We start from the raw sequence: 7,821 nt of genomic DNA on the forward strand, positions 1-7,821 counted from the left end.
TGAAATGGCAAAGGCTTTAGATTTATTGGCTATTGAAGCCGTGAAGATGAGAAATGCTATATATCAGAATAGGCTGGCATTAGATTACCTCCTAGCCTCAGAAGGATGTGTCTCTGGAAAGTTCAGTCTGACTAACTGTTGTCTAGAAACTGATGATAATAGGAAGGCTATCATGGAAATCACTGCCAGGATGCAGAAGTTAGCTCATGTTCTGGTTCAAACTTAGTCAAGATGGTCTCCAAATTCCCTTTTCAGGGGATAGTTTTCGACTTTCAGAGGATTTAAAGCCCTGATACAGTGGTTCCTGCTTATCATAGCTGACTGCCTAATACTCCCTTGTCTCCTACCACTTCTCATCAGAAGTATTCAGTCAACTACAGAAGCAATTGTGGCCAGACATACAACTACTCAGATCATGGTCCTAATCAACTATCAGACCCTGCTCCAGGGAGAGAATGTACCAACCTAAGAGGAACTAGATAATTGTGGTGCTCTCTATTGAAGCTTAATTCATATGTAGAGCACCAAAGGGGGGAATAAAGTGGAAAATGAAAAGAAATCAAGAACTTACTATATAAAGTTGGGCAGAATAGGTATGAAATGGCCCCCACTGAAGAGTTAAGAAATAATACAAAGTGCCTTTCTGTGGGGTCTGTGAAGCATTAACCACATCTCTCCCCAACATATTTTGTAAGTTCTGTAAGTTCCTGATTTTCTAGCTGTGCAGCTGCAAGGTCACAAAATAGATAAACATAAGCTGCAAGACATGCTTCCCCAAGAATGTCACATGATGATTAACTGCCTTTGTTCTCGTTTCTGTAAGCCTGCTTCTGCATCACATAGTTCCTGCCTCAAGATGCAAAAAAGTGCTTGTTTTCTTCGTTTGTTGCTCAGACTTTCAAGACACATGTCTGCTGAGCCAGTATACACCTAAAAGAAATCCTCCTGGACCCCGCTTGGTCTCTCCAGTTCTCTGATCTCTGCTATAGTGCAACTGTAATACCACATGAAATCTGAACTAATACAGAGAAGATGCAGCATTTATAGCCAGCAATTACCCTGGATATTCCCCAGAAACAATAACATTCCGATTCCTATAAGCTTTCTTGTCTGATTTTTAATCCATCTTTCCTTTCTTCTTTTTTTATTGTTCTTCTTTTTTTAAATCATGAAGAGGATATTGAAATATAACTTTAAAAAGAAACAAGAATACCAAGCATGGTGGCTTACACCTGTCATCCCAGCCCTTTGGGAGGTAGAGGTGGGGGGATACCTCATGCCCAGGGCAACATAGTGAGATCTTAGCTCTATAAAAAAAATTAAAATTAGTCAGGCTTGGTGGCATGCACCTAATGATCCTAGCACCTCAGGAGCCTGAGACAGGAGTATCACTTAAGCCCAAAGTTTGATACCAGCCTGGGCAACATAGTAAGGCCTCATATCTACAAAACATTTTTAAAAATTAGCCAGACATAGTGGCACACACCTGTGGTCCAAGCATCACAGAGGCTAAGACATCAAGATTGTTTGAGCCCACAAAGTTTGAGACCACAGTGAGCTATGATCCCACCACTGCACTCCATCCTGGGCAACAGAGTAAGACCCAGCTTCTAAAAGAGTAAAAATTAAAAAATTTTTAAAATTGCTTTTGGATGCCAGACCAGACTTGTATATTATGGTAAAATGAGAAATTGCGAATGGAAATGTATTTAAGCAGCATTAAAGAATCATTCCACACCACAGTGGCTCATACCTGTAATCCTAGCACTTTGGGAGACCAAGGAAGGCAGATCACAAGGAGATTAACACCATCCTGGCCAACATGGTGAAACCTCATCTCTACTAAAAATACAAAAATTATCTGGGCATAGTGGCACATGCCTATAATCCCAGCTACTCAGGAGAATTGCTTGAGCCCGCGAGTTGAAGGCTGCAGTGAGCTGAGATCACAGCACTGCACTCCAGCCTGGCGACAGAGCAAGACTCTGTGTCAATTCAAAAAAAAAATAGGATCATCCCTTACACACATATTTCTGCTTTTTTGCATGCGAACATCCATGTAGCCAGTCCACTGCTGCCACCAGCAAGTCAGTTCCCTTGGGCCAAAATATCATAGATGAATGCTCACTTCTCTTATTGAACCTGGCTAGTTAGGGGATAGAGGTGACTCCTCCTGACCTCATCTGCAGGTTCCTCTTACATTTCCCCTCTCCATTCTAGAACCTCAGATCTTAAACATCACTTTCTCTGGTTTCACAGCAATCACTTGACGTGTTCTGTTTCTGTGGTTGTCACCATAAATAGATGATTCTCCCTGACCTATTTTATCCCATAATTCCCCCACATTGACACCTAAGGCAGGACACATCAAAGAAGACAGAAAATCAAGTCCAGTGAGAAAGCAATCCACAACACTTTGCTACCAATTTCCCTTCAAATAAATAGTAGGCCAGGTGCAGTGGCTTACCCTGCAGTCTAAGCACTTTGGGAGGCTGTGGTGGTAGGGTTGGACTGCTTGAACCCAAAAGCTCAAAACCAGCTTGGGCAACACAGTGAGACTCTGTCTCTACCAAAAATATAAAAAATTCACTGGGCTTGATGGTGTGGACGTGTAGCCTCAGCTACTGAGGAGGCTGAGGTGGGAGAATCACGTGAGCCCAGAGTTCAAGGCTGAGTGAGCTAAGATCACACCACTGCCCTCCAGCCAGGGCAACATAGTGAGACCACACTCAAAAAGGCCTTCATTTATTAATTTTCTCATACAACCAATATTTATTTGAGTTAGCATTGTATGCTCAGGAACATACCAGATACAAAAGGATATAACAGAAAATGTAACCAGCAATGCCTCTGCCCTTGTTGAGTTTAAAATCTAGTGGCCACAGGGGTAAGGCTTGGTGACACTTGCCTGCAATCTCAGCACTTTGGAAAGGCTAGGTGGGAGGATCGTTTGAACCTAGGAGTTTGAGACCAGCCTGGGGAACATGGCAAAACCCTCTCTCTACAAAAAATTTAAAAAGTTACTTGGCCGTGGGGGTGCATACTTGTAGTCTCAGCTACTCAGGGGACTGAGGTGGAGAATCACCCAAGCCCAGGAGGTTGAGGTTGCAGTGAGTTGTGATCCTGCTACTGCAGTCTAGCCTAGGCAATGGAAGGAGACCATGTCTTAAAAGAATTCATTAATTAATTAATTTGAATCTAGTGGCCAGAGAGAGATGATAATTTAATAAGCTCAAGAAAGTGTCAGAGAGTATCAAAAAAATAGCAAGGTGGTATGATAGAGAGGGATCCATTTCCTGAAATGACATTTGAGTTGAGACCTGAAGGCTGACTACACAAATACTTAGAGGAAGAGCTTCCCAGAGGGTGAAAGAATTTTGTGGACAACACACAAGGGCTCCACACTACACAGCACACATAACAGGTGTTCATGCATAGCTACAATCTATAATGTAGGTCATAAATTGGTGAACCCATCTGTATAGACCAACTTCCCCAATATCATTCCACAAAATCAAAGTGGGATTATTTTTTAACCTACAAATGTTGATTCAATCAAATGTCTGCCCCAGATCTCCCACACTCCTTCAAGTGGCCTATGTCAGTGGGTGTTTGTGACCCAATTGTTCAGCAGGTCATTGAGCAAATCAAAGCAACCTAATATACTAAGACCATAGTTCAGATAAAGGGCTGAATTTTGGACATTCCTTTTGTGTTTGTGGGGCTTATCATATTTTTAAAAATGAGAACCATTGGAACTTGAATATGAGCAAACACATACACACACACTTATGATGAGCTTTCTATGAGATATGTGCTTGCATGTGTATAATGTGCATAATATATATTCTTTTACACACACTTTTATATGTAAATATGAGTATAATATATAATCACATATATACATTATTTTAAATTATATATGTACTCTTAAATTACATATGTAATATTCATGACTATATATACATTACACACATCATGTGTGTATGTTATATATAATATATACAAAATATATAATACATAGACTTTTATCTACATCACATATAGTGCACAAAATGTATATTACACAATATATAAATACATTCAAAAACATGTGTATATGTCCATATATATACACATACATATAAAAATATGTATAAAAGAAAACATTATAGGCACATGCATACACACATGCACACACACAATGTATATATACTATACAAATGCATATAACATAGGTCAGGCATGGTGGCTCATGCCTGTAATCCCAGCACTTTGGGAGACTGAGGTGGGTGGATCACCTGAGGTCAGGACTTTGAAACCAGCCTGATCAATATAGTGAAACCCTGTCTCTACTAAAAATACAAAAATTAGCTAAGTGTGGTGGTGGGTTGGGAGGCTGAGGCAGGTAGATCACTTGAACCTAGGAGACAGAGGTTGCAGTCAAGTTCGCACCATTGCACTCCAGCCTGGGTGACAGAGCCAGACTCTGTCTCAAAAAAAAAAAAAAAAAAAAACAAAGGGGGTATATATAATGTGTGCACATACAGATAGACAGATTAGGTGATAGGAAGATGATACATAGAAGGTAGATGATGATGATAGATAGATAGATAGACACACAGGTAGATACACAGATAATTAATGGATAGATAAATAGACATGGATAGATACATACTTAGGTGATAACTGATAGATGGATAGATATAGAGAGAGATTAGATAACTAGATAGAAGATACATGATTGATGAGAAGATAAACAGATAGATGATTGATAGACAAACAGAGGGAGTCTCTCATGCTAAGACAGGGTCTCTTAGCCTTAGTACTCTTCACATGCCTAACCTAACCACACACCACATGTGCATACATACACTACATATTGCACCCACAGGCACTTACATGTACACATACACACTAAATACATGACAAAAATGTGCACATGCATGCACACATATACACTACACATGTTTGCACATCCATACATATCAGACACAAGCATGCAAACACATGCACATCACACAATGCACACATGTATACACCAAAAACATATGTACACAAACTGTGCACATGTGCCCTAAATATATCACATTTGCACACATATCCCACACATATGTGTGGACATATGCATGTATACTCACTAAGGCATACAACACATGCATAAAAACACACACATAATACACACCACAGATATGTATGCACATGCATACACAGTAATGCATGCTACATACAAGCATACCTAAACATCACATATATGTGCACATATGAACAGTAAATATATATTAAACACATGCACACTATACATGCATGCATATATACTTACATACTACCTGCCTGCATGCACACTATGCACATTCATGCACATATAGGCACACACTAAAAATACACCCCACATATACCACATGCACATGCATACATGACACATATGTGTGGATGAATGCACAGTGTACATTCACACACACTCAATGCACAGCACATATAAACACAACACATACATTATGTATGTGAACACACACTATGAATATATACACAGTCATACACATCATACATGAACACATAAATGCATGCTACATATACACACACATGCCTGCAAACAGATATACATATGTGCACACAGGTTCACACACCACTTCACTGCTGGCCCTGGGGAAGGTGGGAGGAAATACATTTTTTCTGCCTGTCAACCCGGTGTGAGCAAATGAAGTGACCATGAGATGCTGGCAGAAAACAGAGTCTGTATGTCAGGATACCACAGTGTCAGCCATCATGTCTTCCTCCAGAGTCTTTACTCAGCAGACACTGGGACAGCCCCACAGTTCTCATGGGACCATCATTGTGGAGGCTGTGCCCTGGTTTAACCTCCACCCAGGCCCACTCCCCACTTCAGTTCTTGTTCTAAGATTCCATATGAAACTTGCTGCTTCAGATCCCAAGAAGAACACTGCTATTAAAGACATTTCTGTTAGGATGGGAGCTGTGGCTCATGCCTGTAATCCTAGCACTTTGGGAGGCCAACGCAGGTGGATCACAAGTTCAGGAGTTTAAGACCAGCCTGGCCAACATAGCGAAACCCTGTTTCTATTAAAAATATAACAATTAGCAGTGGGGATGAGGTGGCAGGTACCTGTAATCCCAGCTTCTCAGCAGGCGGAGGCAGGAAAATCACTTAAACTTGGGAGGTGGAGCTTGCAGTGAGCTGAGGTCGCACCACTGCCTTCTAGTCTGGGCGGCAGAGAAAAACTCTGTCTCTAAATAAATAAATAAATAAATACAAAATAAAGACATTTCCCTTTGTGAAAATCAATTCCATGTTGACATTCAAGTTTTGCAATTGTTACACAGCAATGCATTTGCAATTATGAAATCCTGACTCTACTAATCAAAGGGAAGCAATTTTCAGTCTTCTCTGGTCTTATTTCTTCCATCAAATTAAAATACAACCTTGAATGTAAAGTTCCAGGTAACTATTCAAAAATTGATGTGCTCTGTGGTTGTAAAAATAATGCAGAGATGGGTCAGGATGACTTGTAGCCTTCACTCTCATTTCTCCAAAAATCCTCACCAAAATAAAAATATGGAAGTACAAATAAGTGAAATAAGTGAAAGAAGGGTGTGGGTGTGGGTGGGAGAATATTCAAAGTCAGAAATTTCTACTGTAATTTCAGAAATAGAAAGAGGAAGTAAGTAGGTAAAATCTGAAGTCATGGTGTTCCCATTTTTTTATTATGCTCAATAGTATGAAACTTTTGAGTTACACTCCAATCCATGAAAGTATAATTGCCAGTTCACACATTACCAATTAGTAAGTTTCATGTTCTCCTGTTTAATACATAAAATCCATAAAAATACAAGTTCTATATAATCCCAGCACTTTGGGAGACCAAGGCAGATGGATCACCTGAGGTCAGGAGTTCAAGACAAGCCTGGCCAACATGGCAAACCCAGTTTCTACTAAAAATACAAAAATTAGCCTGGCATGGTGGCAGATACCTGTAATTCCAGCTTTTGGGAGGCTAAGGCAAAAGAATCGCTTGAACCTGGGAGGCAGAAGTTGCAGTCAGCCAAGATTGTACCTACTCAGCCAAGGAATAGATCATCTCAACCCCTAAAACACTCTAAGCCTCAGAGGCCTCTGGAAATGGAGGAACCAAATATTGGGACATTTTACTCCCCCAGGCCCAGGAGTCAAATCCTAACTTGACTAAAATCTGTCCAGTCTTGAAAGTCTTGTTCCTCTCCCTGTGTGCAAACTTGGTGCTCCTCAAGCTACTTTGGAGCCTGCATCTACAGGTATGGCATCATGAATATTTCAGCAGTTGTTTTTGGCAACACATGGTGCTAGTGTCAAAAAATAAATGAAAGGCGGGCATGGTGGCTGATACCTGTAATCCTAGCACTTTGGGAGGTTGAGGTGGGCAGATGACTTGAGGTCAGGAGTTTGAGACCAGCCTGGCCAACAAGGTGAAACCCCATCTGTACTAAAAATGCAAAAATTAGCCAGGTGTGGTAGCATATGCCTGTAATCCCAGCTACCCAGAAGGCTGAGGCAGGAAAATTGCTTGAACCCAGGAGGTGGAGGTTGCAATGAGCCAGAGATTGCCCCACTATACTCCAGCCTAGGCAACAGAGCAAGACTCTGTCTCAAACTAAAGAAAATAAAATTGTACATATCCGTGATGCACAACATGATGTTTTGAAACATGTATCTGACCAGGTGCGGTGGTTCACACCTGTAATCCCATAACTTTAGTAGATCATGAAGTCAGGAGATTGAGACCATCATGGCTAACATGGTGAAACCACAAAAAATTAGCCAGTCCTGGTGGTACATGCCTGTAGTCC

This window comes from Rhinopithecus roxellana, chromosome 22, assembly GCF_007565055.1.
Source record: "Rhinopithecus roxellana isolate Shanxi Qingling chromosome 22, ASM756505v1, whole genome shotgun sequence".
Taxonomy (NCBI): Eukaryota; Metazoa; Chordata; class Mammalia; order Primates; family Cercopithecidae; genus Rhinopithecus; species Rhinopithecus roxellana.